The sequence below is a fragment of the Periplaneta americana genome, chromosome 3 (assembly GCF_040183065.1).
Source record: "Periplaneta americana isolate PAMFEO1 chromosome 3, P.americana_PAMFEO1_priV1, whole genome shotgun sequence".
NCBI lineage: Eukaryota > Metazoa > Arthropoda > Insecta > Blattodea > Blattidae > Periplaneta > Periplaneta americana.
The window spans coordinates 13,563,722-13,581,663 of record NC_091119.1 but is presented as its reverse complement, the minus strand read 5'-3'; the positions used below and the strand labels follow the sequence as shown (position 1 = coordinate 13,581,663).

General features: G+C 35.7%; 1 protein-coding gene across 13 annotated transcripts in view; it reads left to right on the top strand.

Annotated features, from left to right (window-relative positions):
• Positions 1–17,942, top strand: part of TfAP-2 (transcription factor AP-2) — a 978,986-nt gene that overhangs the window by 841,142 nt on the left and 119,902 nt on the right. The window lies entirely within an intron of this gene.

Genomic DNA, 17,942 nt, shown 5'->3' with positions numbered 1-17,942 from the left:
TTTCACAACCATACAGAAGAACCGGTAATATAACTGTTTTATAAATTCTAACTTTCAGATTTTTGGACAGCAGACTGGATGATAGGAGCTTCTCAACCGAATAATAACAGGCATTTCCCATATTTATTCTGCGTTTAATTTCCTCCCGAGTGTCATTTATATTTGTTACTGTTGCTCCAAGATATTTGAATTTTTCTACCTCTTCGAAGGATAAATCTCCAATTTTTATATTTCCATTTCGTACAATATTCTGGTCACGAGACATAATCATATACTTTGTCTTTTCGGGATTTACTTCCAAACCGATCGCTCTACTTGCTTGAAGTAAAATTTCCGTGTTTTCCCTAATCGTTTGTGTATTTTCTCCTAACATATTCACGTCATCCGCATAGACAAGAAGCTGATGTAACCCGTTCAATTCCAAACCCTGCCTGTTATCCTGAACTTTCCTAATGGCATATTCTAGCGCGAAGTTAAAAAGTAAAGGTGATAGTGCAACTCCCTGCTTTAGCCCGCAGTGAATTGGAAAAGCATCAGATAGAAACTGACCTATACGAATGGTACAATAACTAGAACTTTAAGAAACAAGGCAAGGAAGGAAACAATGTTGAAGTTTTATAAGACAATGGCAGTACCAGCGGGTTTATATGGAGCAGAATCGTGGGTTCTCACCAATAGAGATAAAAGTAGAATTCAAGCTTCAGAAATGCGGTTCCTTCGCTCAGTGATGGGTGTAACGAGGAGGGACAGAATACGAAACGAAGAAATCAGGCAATCACTGAATATCTACAACTTGAACAACAAAATTGTGGAATATAGACAGAATTGGAGATCCCATGTACAACGAATAAGTGATGAAAGACTGCCTAAATTAATCTTCGGGTATCAACTTAAGGGCTTTCGTAGTATTGGTAGACCAAGAATAAGCAATATGTATGAAGTTCGCAACAGGTCGAGAGGCCTAAAGCGTGATGATGATGTTGATGATGATGATGATGATGATGATGATGATGATGATGATGATGATGATGATGATGATAATAATAACAAACTAGTGCTTATTCTTATCGAGGAAGTAGACGTGACAACCTACAGAGCAACAATCGGTCGTTATTGTACGATGTCGGCATGTTAGGTATGAGGCCGCGGCGATAATAACTCTGATTGTTTTTAGTTTGTTATTTAACAACGCTGTTTCAACTACTGTTTCGATTAAAATTTTTGACAGCAAAATGATATTTTGGCGAGATGAGGCCGAAGGTTCGCTTTAGATTACCTGAGAACCTCCATACGATTGAGAAAAACCTCGGAAAAATACCCAACTAGGTAATCAGCCCAAGCGAGAATCGAATCCACGCCCTGTAAGATGTGATAACACACAGAACCACAATGTACAAATTGAGAAAGGGTATCTTACCTTCGGACAGGTTGTTAAATTGATCGTATTGCATTAATATGTTTCTTTGCAAATGATATTTAATTCCAATTAAATTTACATCTCAATCAAGAAGAATTTTATTAATTATACCCAAAAATGTTGGAATTGAAGCGGCAATGAATGAATGAATGAATGTGAATGTTAGCCATGATGTCCCATGTTGGACACAGACCTCCTGTGATTGGGTTAGAACCCCCTCGACAGGGATGGCTCAAGTGTACTCGCTTGGTGAGCCAATCCAGGCGAGCTTGTCGTGTATACTACTTTTGTGACATGGTTAATAACCCTCAGCACTCTGTTCTTTGTTCATTTTTTTTTCTTGCACTACCCACATTATACTGACACCGGCACTTTGACAAACACTGATTGCTATTTACACTATTTACCTGACACTTTCTCAACACTGACTTTACTATTTACAAAACTTTTCTTACACTTTCACTAATACTGACTTTACTATTTACAATATCTTAACACTGATACGTTATCTATTTACAATGACCTTCCCTAGTTCTTTCCACAAAACTCTGTTCTTTGCTGTCCTCGACCACTGTTTCCCCGCCTCTTTGGTAAACATGTCTGACCCTCTGAGCCGTGGTCTTCCCTGTCCCCTCTTTCCGACGCAGGGGTCCCACATCGTGACTGCATGGGTCCGTCTTGCCTGGTGTAGTCTCGCCACATGTCCCCCCAGGTCCACTTCGTTGCCGTGGCTCGTTCTGCTGCGTCAGTAGTGTTCGTCAGTCTTTGTAGTGTTTCGTTTGTCATTCTGTCTCGTAGCGTGGTGCCCAGTATTTTTCTTTGCATCTTCCTCTGGCATGTTTGTATACTTGAGCGTTGTCTCTCGGTCATTGTCCAAGTTTGGCAGCCGTATAGCAAAACTGGGATTATACATGTCTCTAGTGCCTCGAATGAAGCGGCAATGAACCATAATATTTTTTCAAGAATACACTTATGGAGAACCACACAAATAAATTCTCATTCTTTGTACCAAATTGCAATTTGATTCTTACATTGTCTCCAATAACAGGGGCACCCATCACATGGGAAGAAAAATCTAACAATCGAATGCTAAACCGGTATATTTGTAAGAGTATCTAGTGCATTTTATCTTACTGCTAGTGTCTCTTGCGTATGGCACGTTATTTGTGACATTTATTTTGTAAAACTTCAAAGTGACATGAAAAGAAGAAATATTCTCTTCAGTAACAGAATCTAATAATATAATATTAATTAATACATGCCGGTACTGTACTAAATTAAAAGCGCCGCAAGTTTTGTAGATAATGTTCAGAAAAGAGTCGACGAACTCTAAACGGAAAAATAAAGCAGGATTTAAAGGTAGCAAAAAATGACAAGTGTGTTTCTAAAGAAATTAATTAACAAAGAATGTATGGATCAGAAACATGTGTGATTTAGAGAGTGTTGCAAACACTACTTCTCTTTGATAAAAAATAATAATGGAATTACTTCTGATACACATGCCTTCCGCAAAATGTTAGCTCAGGGGTACGACAAAAACGTTGTTCCTTGATTAGGTTCAGGTCGTAATGAACTGAAATAAAAAAACAGAGTGTTTAAAACATATGTCGATCCTGTTACTTCATTAGAGATATTACAACATAGGTAATAAAATATCTAGAGTTCTTTCGATTTGTAGGTAACAACGTAAGATTGAAAATTGAAGACTGAGAATCATAGTGAGTCATGTAACACTTTCGTAACATTTAACTTTGAATATTTACTTCTGAAAAGTAATGATGATTAATAATAAAAATTTGATTTATTTATTGATTGATTTATTTAATTATTTATTTATTTATCAATTTATTTATTTGTTTGTTTGTTCCTTTATTCGTTCGTTCATTTATTCATTCGTTCATTTATTCGTTCGTTCATTATTCGTTCGTTCATTTATTCGTTCGTTCATTATTCGTTCGTTCATTTATTCATTTATTCGTTCCTTCATTTATTTATTCGTTCGTTCATTTATTTATTCGTTCGTTCATTTATTTATTCGTTCGTTCATTTATTTATTCGTTCGTTCATTTATTCATTCATTCGTTCATTTATTTATTTATTCGTTCGTTCATTTATTCATTCATTCGTTCATTTATTCGATTATTCATTAATTCGTTCGTTCATTTATTTATTCGTTCGTTCATTTATTTATTCGTTCGTTTATTTATTTATTCGTTCGTTCATTTATTCATTCATTCGTTCATTTATTTATTTATTCGTTCGTTCATTTATTCATTCATTCGTTCATTTATTCGATTATTCATTAATTCGTTCGTTCATTTATTTATTCGTTCGTTCATTTATTTATTCGTTCGTTTATTTATTTATTCGTTCGTTCATTTATTAATTAATTCATTCGTTCGTTCATTTATTTATTCGTTCGTTCATTTATTTATTCGTTCGTTCATTTATTCGATTATTCATTAATTCGTCCCTTCGTTTATTTATTCGTTCGTTCGTTCATTTATTAATTAATTCATTCGTTCGTTCATTTATTTATTCGTTCGTTCGTTCATTTATTCGATTATTCATTAATTCGTCCCTTCGTTTATTTATTCGTTCGTTCGTTCGTTCATTTATTAATTAATTCATTCGTTCGTTCATTTATTTATTCGTTCGTTCATTTATTTATTCGTTCGTTCGTTCATTTATTCGATTATTCATTAATTCGTCCCTTCGTTTATTTATTCGTTCGTTCGTTCGTTCATTTATTCGATTATTCATTAATTCGTTCGTTCATTTATTTATTCGTTCGTTCATTTATTCGTTCGTTCATTCATTCATTCATTCGAAAGTATTCAGACATTACTGCCCATAAAAGCACCATCTTAACATTTTTATTTTACAAGAAAAAAGAAGAAAATAGTTAATAATATAAAACAAATTTATATTTGCAGCAGAGTATTATAACATATACAATGAGTGAACTGAATAATCTGAATATACTGAATGTAGTGAGAGAGACAGAGAAGCAGCTTCTTAATTAACCAAATTTGCATAACTGTGTTTCTTAAATATACCATCTGTTCCTGAAAATAAATCAATATCATTGTGATTATTTAACTTATTATAAAGGGATAACATTCTGATCAGGAGTGAATTTTTATGACTGACTGCCTTTGATCCAAGAATATGGAAAAGTACTTTTAACGTGATTTAAGGGATGGGACATAAAAGGAATTACGTAATTTCAATATGCCTGAAGAATCAATTTTGATTGTGAGTATTCTCCTAAGAAATAAAATTGTACTTACTGATCTCCTATGTTGGAGAGATGTCATATTAAACATTGGTCTTAGCTGCAGTGTTGATGTCTGAATAGGGCAAGAATTTTTAAACGATTTAAAAAACATAAGCCTATATCTTAAAAATTTATTCTGAATAATTTCATGTTGATCTTTATGCATTGGGTCCCGTAGATGATTGAGGTATATTAAAATTAATAATAATAATAATAATAATAATAATAATAATAATAATAATAATAATAATAATAATAGGAAAGTCCAGGATAACAGAGAGAGTTTGGAATTGAACGGGTTACATCAGCTGCTTGTCTATGCGGATGACGTGAATATGTTAGGAGAAAATCCACAAACGATTAGGGAAAACACGGGAATGTTACTGGAAGCAAGTATAGAGAGAGGTTTGGAAGTAAATCCCGAAAAGACAAAGTATATGATTATATCTCGTGACCAGAATATTGTACAAAATGGAAACATAAAAATTGGAAATTTATCTTTTGAAGAGGAGGAAAAGTTAAAATATCTTGGAGCAACAGTAACAAATAAATATAAATGATACTCGGGAGGAAATTAAACACAGAATATATATGGGAAATGCCTGTTATTATTCGGTTGAGAGGCTTTTATCATCCAGTCTGCTGTCAAAAATTCTGAAAGTTAGAATTTATAAAACAGTTATATTACCTGTTGTTCTTCATGGTTGTGAAACTTGGACTCTCACTTTGAGAGAGGAACATAGATTAAGGATGTTTGAGAATAAGGTGCTTAGGGAAATATTTGGGGCTAAAAGGGATGAAGTTACAGGAGAATGGAGAAAGTTACACAACACAGAACTGCACGCATTGTATTCTTCACCTGACATAATTAGGAACATTAAATCCAGACGTTTGAGATGGGCAGGGCATGTAGCACGTATGGACGAATCCAAGAATGCAGATAGAGTGTTAGTTGGGAGACCGGAGGGAAAAAGACCTTTGGGGAGGCCGAGACGTAGATGGGAAGATAATATTAAAATGGATTTGAGGGAGGTGGAATATGATGATAGAGAAGGGATTAATCTTGCTCAGGATAGAGACCAATGGCGGGCTTATGTGAGGGAGGCAATGAACCTTCGGGTTCCTTAAAATCCATTTGTAAGTAAGTAATAATAATAATAATAATAATAATAATAATAATAATAATAATAATAATAATAATAATAATAATAATAATAAAGGTATGTTGCCATTCCTATGTAATTTACTGATCATTATATTTTACATCTTATTATTTCTAACTGCTTTCTCAGCGATGTCAGTAAAAAGTAGAAGTGTGTGTTGGAAGGGGTAAGAGGACATTGGATGGAACATCTGTGTCCCATTTCTTCATCCAGTTGCTCTTGCGAGCGCAGGAACTGGTGTGACTTCGATTATTACATGCAATAAATGTCGAGTAATACAGCGGTTGAATTAAAAATCGGAAATGAGCCTCAAAACGAACAAACAAAGACGTTGAACAAGACGGAGATAAAACTTATTGTGTTCGAGATTAAGAGAATTGAGGTCGAATCGACTTATAGGCCTACTTCGTCGTAACGCGGAGCTTCTGCACGGAATGGCAGCGGAAGAGAAAGCATTCCGTCAATAAAAAGAAAAGAGTAACAACTAAAATAAGTTGATCATGTTGTTAAGTGGATGGATGGACGAACGGATGTCGTTATTCAGTTGTCTTGTCGCTCCACAGCCTCCAGGTAAATGACATACCACGTACTCTCCACGTTCGTTCTTTTTGTTTTCACGCACTCGAGATCCTCACATAAGTCTTAAAGCGAAGAGTGTTTCAATTGTTTGTCTTCTAAGTGACTCGGTAGCCATGCGTAAAGCACCTATTGTTTTCGTTCTGTATAAAACTATTCAGTTACAACTCAGCAGATTTCTTTAGGCGTAAATCTTATTATGTAGAAGGCTTACTTTGTGTTTTATACAAAGACCTGTCGTGCGATGATGTTCTCAATCAAAGAAGCGAGATTTATTCTCAATTAAGTTTGTAAAATTTGTTGTAGTTTTTGTAAATAATTTTTCCTGTGACACTACTTCCACTGTAGTCCCCGACCTTCTACTTGCCATGCCGGTTCTAGAAAGAAATAATATACTCACTTACTTACTTACAAATGGCTTTTAAGGAACCCGAAGGTTCATTGCCTCCCTCACATAAGCCCGCCATTGGTCTCTATTCTGAGCAAGATTAATCCCTTCTCTATCATCATATCCCACCTCCCTCAAATCCATTTTAATATTATCTTCCCATCTACGTCTCGGCCTCCCCAAAGGTCTTTTTCCCTCCGGTCTCCCAACTAACACTCTATCTGCATTCTTGGATTCGTCCATACGTGCTACATGCCCTGCCCATCTCAAACGTCTGGATTTAATGTTCCTAATTATGTCAGGTGAAGAATACAATGCGTGCAGTTCTGTGTTGTGTAACTTTCTCCATTCTCCTGTAACTTCATCCCTTTTAGCCCCAAATATTTCCCTAAGCACCTTATTCTCAAACATCCTTAACCTATGTTCCTCTCTCAAAGTGAGAGTCCAAGTTTCACAACCATGAAGAACAACAGGTAATATAACTGTTTTATCAATTCTAACTTTCAGATTTCTTGACAGCAGACTGGATGATAAAAGCTTCTCAACCGAATAATAACAGGCATTTCCCATATTTATTCTGCGTTTAATTTCCTCCCGAGTATTATTTATATTTGTTACTGTTGCTCCCAGGTATTTGAATTGTTCCACCTCTTCAAAAGATAAACTTCCAATTTTTATATTTCCATTTCTTACAATATTCTCGTCACGAGACATAATCATGTACTTTGTCTTTTCGGGATTTACTTCCAAACCCTCCTCTTTACTTGCTTCAACTAACATTCCCGTGTTTTCCCTAATCGTTTGTGAATTTTCTCCTAACATATTCACGTCATCAGCATAGACAAGCAGCTGATGTAACCGGTCCAATTACAAACCCTCTCTTTATCCTGGACTTTCCTAATGGCATACTCTAGAGCAAAGTTAAAAAGTAAAGGCGATAGTGCATCTCCTTGCTTTAGCCCACAGTGAATTGGAAACGAATTTGACAGAAATTGACCTATACGGACTCTGGGAGGCTTATGTGAGGGTGGCAATGAGCCTCCGGGTTCCTTAAAAGCCAGTAAGTAAGTAAGTCCATAGAAGCATGTGAAGTAAACTGACACATGTGCTATTGAAAGTATCCAAACCACCATGTGTTGAGGATATGATAAGTTTTAAAATATATTTTAAAAAATTAACATCTAAAATGATAAATTTTTTTTTGTCAAATAGTAATTAAGATATGTCATAATTTACATTTATCTGTCAGAACTAAATTTAAAATAAATTTTAATAAAATTATGTAAACTTTGAAAATCGGGACAATTATAGTTCAGTATTTAAAAGACAACAATTTATTATAAGTAAATTAATTGGAATATTTTAAAAAAAATTGTGTATTGCATATCCACATTGTAAGAAATATGTAGTAAAAGTTTCAGATTAATTGATATAAAAATGTAAACATTAAAAATTTCACAATTTCATAGCCTTAATCCCCCAAAAAATGGCCCTGATAAACCATTAATTTGTATTGTAGAGGCTGAGAGGGTCCTAGGGCCATAGTGCGTGCGGAGGGATAAATCAATGGAGAATATCTATGACCTCATCGGGAATAGAACCAGTGGCATTACGTCTTGCCGTGGAACGCCTTAACTGTAACGCTACCGCCCCTCCAAATGACAGTAGGATGTACACCAGAAAAATTATGCGCAGTAGTTCAAAGCGGTAATCTTACATTTGACTACAGAGGACCTAGTTTGTGTTGGGCATTACCAGATCGCCTTCGGTTGCCGAGGACTGGACACGTTGTCAAGACGACGAGATGCGTGATTATGAGCAGTATATAAAACCAGTTGTTAATGATCAATAAGGATGTTATCTGCATGTATTAGTTATGGATATGCTAGCTGATAGCTCTCTCAGTTGTAAGGTCGAAGGCGAAGACATTATAATTCTTCACGTCTGTGTTGCAATTAGAGGGTTATCAGATCGACTCCATATATCGCATCTGAGGTCTATGTAGCACATTTTGCAAAGCGGTATTACAGACCTTTAATGTGAAGATAATTCACTTTGGTGCATTTATTTTACATCAGATATAACGCTTCTCGATGTTGTATCTTACATGCAGTTTTGATTGTTTATTTCTTCTAAACTTTCAGTGTTACTAATAAACCGTGTATAGTTTTTATACGAGACTTATGCAGAGTTGAGACAGAAAACGTTACTAATAAACCGTGAATAAGCTATGGACTTATAAAAAAGCTGCAACTATACAATGGGAATTGCTTTGCAGTAGCATCGCCGGCTGCTATGGCAGTAGTTATATACACGAAACCCCTTGTTTAAGCGTTGTATATAGGGAAAAAATGGCCGCCCCTCTAACAGCTGTTCGTATCGACTGTCATTTTATGATGATGGTTGCCTTGTAACCACAGAAGAACAAACCAAAGAGCACAGAATTATTAGAATAATATTGCTGTAGCTTGTACTCTTTGACCAAAATGTAGTGTGGTAATCGATTAGAGCCAGTTGTACTATCGATATTTAACACGCCACACTAGAGCGCTCTGCCGGATGCAATAGAGAACCTCAGATATTCTATTACCTTTCGTAACGAAGTAATGACGAAACTTTGACGTAGCTGTGTAACAGCTGTACTGTTAAACACGACGTATGTAGTGATTATTAGTAAGGAATTTACACACGGCTTATAAACGAGCTACTCATTGTATAAGACAGTTAAGCGCCTGTATATAGGGTTTTTATTAGTAAGACCGTTTGTGTATTGCAAATCGAAATTAACTCCGTATAAAATACAGTAAGGTTTTATTGTGAAAGGTTGTTGAAGTAGACATTCTATAACGAGTGGAAACGGAGTTAACTTAGTCAATGCAATGACTGAATACATCTATCAAAGGAGAGGATTCTAGAAAGAATGGAAAGTTTCTCTCCATTCAGACTTCCAGAATGACTTATTTATTGAGGTACAACGTACCTTTAATGAAACAAACACAGGATAGAATTACATGTTGGAAACTTCAAATGTAGTGTTTGTGAGCTGAAGTATGACATTATCTGACACGTAATCCATGAATGTTATCTATTGAATCTGAGGACATATAATTTGTTGCGATTTTTTGCTCTCTGTTCCTAGAAAGAGTCCTGAATAATATATCATGGTAAGGACTTCAAAGGAAAATATCACATTTCCTTGTCTTTCTTCATGAATGAACCGATTGTGGCCACGAAACTTTAGATTTTCAACATTTATGTCGCGGTTCAAAAATTAAAAATATCACACCACATTAATGATCATGAAAATGTATTTTCTTTATTATCAGTTAATTGTAGGATGAAAACACAGCTTATTTTGTGTAATTTCCTAAATTTAATCAACAAGCATGATTTCTGTTCTTTCTTGAAGAGTATACACCATTTTTATAGTACATTATGCAACGAGCCTATAATGGTAGTAATTAAGACGCGAGTATGTTTACGAAACGAGCGCAAGCGAGTTCCATAATTTTCATACGAGCGTCTTAATTACCATTATAGTCAAGTTTCATACGACTTTTTATGCTCGACCATATTTCTAACTTGAAATTATTCATAAGTATTCATGTTATTCTTATCTGGCTGAGGAGCGGAACTGACCTTGTGCAATACCTCGTATATTGTGAGATGTGCGCAGACGCGAAAGTATTGATTTTTTTCCGAGAAACAAATGTCGACATTGACCTTGATATAATCTAAAGAGTAAAATAAACATTAAACTTGATATAACCTTGAAATTGAATTAGACATTAAAAAACGAGATGACAAATTGAATTTATTTGAATAATATTTACAATTAACGGTAATTATTATAGTGACTTTATTTCAAATATAGGTGATTTATTGATTTATTGTTGTCTTTCGTTTGCATATCCGAGAATAATCGATACTTGCGCTTTCATATTGCTACAATGGTATTTTCTGATTGGTGGAACACCTGAACTTTAATGAATAGGTGTACTGGCTGCTACCAGGTGTATAATTACTACATTTCGGCATGGTTGAGCATAAAATAATTTAATACACAAACACAACTATTACATGAAATGCTCAATACGTTTTTGTAAATTTATTCTCTTCAGCTCTAATCAACAATAACAACAGTCCAGGTTGCCAGGCGACGATAGAAAACAAAAAAATGCGAAAACAAATGAATGAGATGTATAAACAATTGAATATTCTTTCATATTTACGAGTCAGTATAAAAATATGGAGGTGCCATTTGAAATTTAAAAGTGGGGATGGATAGGGGGTGGGGGTAAAATCTAAAATTGAATTAAGCCTGATTTCAGACTTCCCCCTCAATATCTAAATTGATGTGCTGTTTGTTTAAATTGAATTTAATTTAAATAGTTAGTTATTTAGACTGGGAAGTTTTGAAATTATGAAAGTCCTGTTTTTACGTTCATTGTATTGTATTGCATTGTATTTATTAACATTCCATGGTATTCATACATTGCTTACAGCTAGAATATGGAACAAGACAAAAAGCTTAATATTATAATAAAGTCTTAATTTATAGTCACAGTCTAGATTAAATATATACAGAAGAGATTTACAATATAGTCTACTAGTACAATACAAAGTTTTAGTATCAATTTCATGAAGTGTTATTGAATGTCATGAATTCACCTACAGAATAGAAGGCGTGAGAAATTAGGTACTTCTTCAATTTGGCTCTAAATAATTTTATGTTTTGAGTTTCATTTTTTATATCGATAGGGAGTCTGTCAAAAATTTTTACTGCCATATAACTCACTCCTTTTTGATAGCACGATAGACTTGCCGATGGAGTATGAAAGTCATTTTTTGACAAGTATTTATGCTATGAACTGTTGAATTAGTTACAAAGTTTTCACGATTACATACGAGGAAGACTATTAATGAAAAGATATACTGACAAGCCATGGGCATTATTTGTAGTTTTTTGAAAAATAGTCCTGCAAGATTCCCTAGATTTGGCACCTACTATTATTCTAATTACGCTTTTTTGTCTTAGAAATATACTGTTACTATCTGTGGAATTTCCCCAGAATATTATTCCAAAACTCATTACCGAGTGGAAGTATGTAAAGTATGTACTTACTTAGGCCTATCTATCTCTTGAGAAATCATCAGTTGAGGAGACTACCTCTATAAGAAATAGTGTCGTATTTGACGCTGTGTCGTAAAATTTATGATGAAGGGAATCCGTAATTCATATCCTCAACATATCTCGGCAGTTCTGTACGAACTCTGCTTGTGCAAACAAGATAGCATCCCCATATATTTGTCGCTGCCAACTTGCCCACAACCGACCATCCTGCACTGATTGGCGAACTTGTGAACTAACGTGATCCGACTGCATAATTAGGGAGTATTTTCGTGACGACCTGGTTGACTACATTCGCTGTGGAAACAAGTGACATGCGGTGACACATGTGACGTGGCCATTAAGAACTGAGTCCCAAATCCGGAGCAATAGTCTTCCTGTAACAGAAGTGTATCTGCATTTTCCTCTAGAATTGGCAACTGGCACCGGCTCCTGGGAACTGGTTCCAGTGGTTTAGCGTCCTCAATCAAGGTATCGGAACCCAAAAACTTAATTTAAACAAAAGAGAATGGTGGATATCGTGCTCTGAAGTCACTTCTTCTCTTGCAGGGACATGTCTTGCTGCTATTGATTTTAATGCATTTCTCAAGTCTTATTGGCTTCAAAAGAAAGGTGATGGTCATTTGGCTATGAAGTAGAGATCTTGTAATGAAATTTCCACCAGAGCCACTTTATCCGACACAAATTGCATCGGGTAACGACGTCAGAACGGACCACAGATACAAAGAGAGAGAACCCTCTGAGTCTCATTCTTCTCCTAAGTCTCTCGAAATAGAGGATCTTTTGTTTGAAAATATATTACATTAAGGTTACCAGATTTTATCACAATTACCGTGGACAAATCTGTGGTGTTCGGGTAAAGGGGTATGTCATTTTTTTTGTCCAGGTGGAATTTTGTTCCCCAGATGAACACACAAGTTAAATTATACAAGTGGGTGGGCAAAAATCAAAGAATACTAGCATTTGATGTGTTTTATTTGTGTAGAAAATTGTTTGGAATAAGGGTTCCAAGTTTAATTTTCATTTATCTCCGAACTCATTTTTATAACTTATCTCCCTTTACTCAAACAGCACAGAAATATCGACATATTAAAAACTACTTTTATATCTTTTAGAGTCCACACCTGTGGAGTAACGGTCAGCGCGTCTGGCTGCGAAACCAGGTGGCCCGGGTTCGAATCCCCGGTCGGGGCAAGTTACCTGGTTGAGGTTTTTTCCGGGGTTTTCCCTCAACCCAATACGAGCAAATGCTGGGTAACTTTCGGTGCTGGACCCCGGACTCATTTCACTGGCATTATCACCTTCATATCATTCAGACGCTAAATAACCTAGATGTTGATAGAGCGTCGTAAAATAACCCAAAAATAATAAATAATATATATTTTAGTTTGTCATTCACTTACATTGTTTTTACACAATTTAAAGAATTAAAATACCCATTCAGTTTACAGACTCAACTGTTGCTTTTAGTCACAAGAGTGAATTTTTTAAGCAGGTGTTCTCTAAATCGCATTTTTTTTCACCAAATTCCTGACTGGTCATGTTGAAGTTGGTTAAGATAGCAGGCATGACACAAACAGTTTCTAAACTCATTCTGGATTTTTGGGAATCCACATCACGTTTATTGAAGAAACTCTCCACTGAAGTCTTACTTCCAGGATACAGAGATAGTTCAATCAACTTTTGGAGTTGTGCACAGGGAATTATTTTCTCAGATAAAAATGTCACTCCATTTTGAGCAAAAAGTAGTATTTTGTTCATTCCACTTTGCCATTTTCTATGAAGTCGCATATTTCTTCAGGCAAGACATTTCATTACATAAATTATCTTCATGCAGGTCAAATCCGTGTACATTTGAAGAACAATAATGAAGTGTCTCTTCAAATTTTCCTGTTTCTAGAGAAGGTCTCAGCAATATAAGCACGTAATCTTGTCAATGAATAACACAAGCACTGGGATATTCAACAGCACTTTTCAGGAGATACGCTGAGAATTCTATTGCGAAATAAGAACCACTTTTTCTTATTATGCCCAAAAGTTGCTTAATTGATGGTGGAATAATGTATCTTCTTTCCTGGAGTTCAGTTTTTTTATGAACTTCGATAAAAATTGAAGACTCGACTTCAGTTACTTCTAACCTTCACTTCTGATTATGGCATCATGATAAAGTGACAAAGTTGCATTAGCAAAATTTATCACTGCAATATGAAAGGATCATTAAATCATAATAATAATAATAATAATAATAATAATAATAATAATAATAATAGAATAATTTCAAGGTAAAAATTGTTCCGGGGCCGGGTATCGATCCCAGGACCTCTGGTTGAACGTACCAGCGCTCTTACCAACTAAGCTACCCGGTAACTCCACCCGACACCGCCTCAACTCTTCCCTTTATATCCACACAACTCGCGTGGACTGACGAAATGCCAGAGACCCACATCGAGTGCACACAATCTCTGTGTGACTTGGAATTGTGGTTTTCTGTTAACATACACAGTGACGTATATATTATGCAAATCTAGTCTTTCAGGTAAAGCTCCCTGTAAAGCAGATTTGAAAAATTTCAAGGGAAAAATTGTTCCGGGGCCGGTTATCGATCCCGGGACCTCTGGTTGAACGTACCAGCGCTCTTACCAACTGAGCTACCCGGGAACTCCACCCGACACCGCCTCAACTCTTCCCTTTATATCCACACAACTCGCGTGGACTGACGAAACGCCAGAGACCCACATCGAGTGCTTGGACTTGGAATTGTGGTTTTCTGTTAACGTACACAGTGACGTATATATTATGCAAATCTAGTCTTTCAGGTAAAGCTCCCTGTGAAGCAGATTTGAATAATTTCAAGGGACCTCTGGTTGAACGTACCAGCGCGTTGTGTGGATATGAAAGGAAGACTTTAGACGGTGTCGGGTGGAGTTCCCGGGTAGCTCAGTTGGTAAGAGCGCTGGTACGTTCAACCAGAGGTCCCGGGATCGATACCCGGCCGCGGAACAATTTTTCCCTTGAAATTATTCAAATCTGCTTTACAGAGAGCTTTACCTGAAAGACTAGATTTGCATAATAAAAATTAACGATGAAAACCCGGGGATATCGGCCAAAAAATTATTAAAACCGGCACAGATAGCAAAATTTGGGAACTGTCCCCGAGAAACCGGGACGTCTGGCAGATATAATGAAAAGGTAAGTTTAATCCTTGTTATCAGATCTGGGACGGCATCAAAGTGTGTGTTGGCACGATACCGTAACACAAGTATCTTGAAACGCAGGTACGGAGGCAGGTGTTGAGGCAAGTCTCATGATGTATGGCCCTCATTGGAGGACGTAGGTTTTAAACATTATACTAGCTGGCACGAGGATGTTGGCTGTCATCGCCGAGTCATAAGTGTGGCTCTATATCGGCTCCTTCATCAGGGAAGGGTAAGAAAAGCCATCGACTTGATCCGTTACCAAGAGTTAAGATTGTCGCCCACTGGTCCGAAGGTAACCTTGGGTCGGTTCGCGAGGGAAGCTTGTCTCGCATCAATCAGAATCGATCGGAAGTCCACGCCTCAGTACGTCTGTTTGGACTATTTGTAATTCTTATGCGAAATATCGTACAGCTGTTCTTACTCGTACACAATTATGATACATTTTTCTCCTTCCATACGAATCTATTACTAGTCTCTCATGTCTTCACAGTCAAATCGTACAAGAAACAAAATCTCTGGCGTCTGTTAGGAAGTCAAGAGGAGAGTGAATAAATTAGCAATCATATACGAACGTAAAAGTTATGTCGTGACTAGAGTGACCAGATTCACAACTGTACAAGAAAGAGGACATTGTTCGAAAAAAGAGGACAGAAAATATGTACAGTAGAACCTCTATTATCCGTGGTAATGACGGGGGTGGACTGAACGGTTAAGCGAAAAAATCTGATAATCCGTACTGTAAAATATTTTCGTAAATTAAGTTAATAATACTAGCATTTCTTAATTTCCTCCGTGTTCTTGTGTTTAACACGCTAGATAGTGAATCAAAAGTTCATCATTCAAGTCTGGTTGTCAACGACGGGTTTTTAAGGGGCAAGGAAATTCCTTGTAATGGCTGTCAGCGGAAACATAAGGATAATATAGGGCTCGTGTTGTAGATTTACATAATTTATACACTTTATTGTTGATTTTTATTAAATCGCGCACAGTTGTAACACCAATCTCGTACTCTGATGCGAGATGAGCCACAGTTTCTCTTTCCCTGAACCACTCAATTATTTCCGTTTTTTTTTTTCGGTACTTAGCACAACACGTTTTCTTTTGATACTCATGGAATATATTTTATATAGAAATTCTACAGTACGGCAACTCTAACAGCAGATCATACTATGTAAGTGTCAAGGTTTGCAATATACTCTACAAAAAATGGTACTGGTACTAATATAACGTATAGTAGTACTTCATACATATGAAGAAGACAGACTATATATGTGTCTGTAGCAAAAAGAAAACAAGAGAAATATAGTCGGATAATCCAGCAATCGGTTAATAGGATGACGGATAAACGGGGTTCTACTGTACTTAGATTTAGAACTAGGACTATATTATACTATAAATTACGTCAATATCTATTTTATTACAAAATATTTACAGTACAGATTTAGGCTTATATCATACTTAAATGTATGTTAATATTACGAAAATAATTCAGATAAAACTTAATAATAGTGCTTTGCAGTTAGGTACATATGAAAGTCAAGAAAACTATAATTATTATTAAAGAGTACAGAAAATATCTACCATATTTAGATTTTGGCTTAGGCCTATATTATACTTAAAATTATGTCAATATTTATTTTGTTACAGTATACTAATGACAAAACTTAATAATATAAAATGATTTTACAGTTAACTTCACATGAAAGCCAAGGGAAGTACATATAATTATTATCAAGATACATAAAAAAACGCACAAAATGGGAATTTAATAATATTTTGTGTGCATAGAGAGTTATGATCGTTGGCAAAGAGTATATTCTGTCGATGCTGCTGCCACCTACAGGAAAATTACTTTAAAAAGATGTCAAATCACATAATTTCAAAACATCAGACATACAAGTTACGAAAAGGAGGACATTTTTCAATTTTTTTAAAATCCACCCCGAACAAAAGAGGATGTCTGGTCACCCTAGTTTTGACGTGACTAAATTGACTAGAGTTGAAGGAGAAGTGATAATATTACATTTCATTTTATATCCTAAGCCAAAGATGCCGATCGACAGTTTCTGTGGACGAAGCCTGCTTTTGCGACCGGTATGAGTCAGTCAGTTTTGCTCTAGAATATGCCATTAGAAAAGTCCAGGAAAACAGAGAGGGTTTGGAATTGAACGGGTTACACCAGCTGCTTATTCATGCGGATGACGTGTTAGGAGAACACCCACAAACTATTAGGGAAAACACTGAAATTTTACTTGAAGCAAGTAGGCTAAAGAGATAGGTTTGGACGTAAATCCCGAAAAAAACAAAGTAGGCTATATCCTTATGTCTTGTGACCAGAACATAATACGAAATGGAAATATAAAAATTGGAAATTTATCCTTTAAAAAATGCAAAAATTTAAGTATTTTGAAGCAACAGTAACAAATATAGATAACACTGCAGAGGAAATTAAACACAGAATAAATATGGGAAATGCCTGTTATTATTCGGTTGAGAAGCCTTTTGTTATCTAATCTGCTTTTTAAAAAAAAAGTTATATTACCGGTTGTTCTGTATCGTTGTGAATCTGGACCCTTACTTTGAAAGAGGAACTGAGGTTAAGGGTGTTCGAGAATAACGTGCTTAGAAAAATATTTGGGGCCAAGAGCGATGAAGTTACAGGAGAATGGAGAAAGTTACACAACGCAGAACTGCACACAATGTATTCTTCACCTGACATAATTAGGAACATTAAATCCAGACGTTTGAGATGGGCAGGGCATGTAGCACGTATGGATGAATCCAGAAATG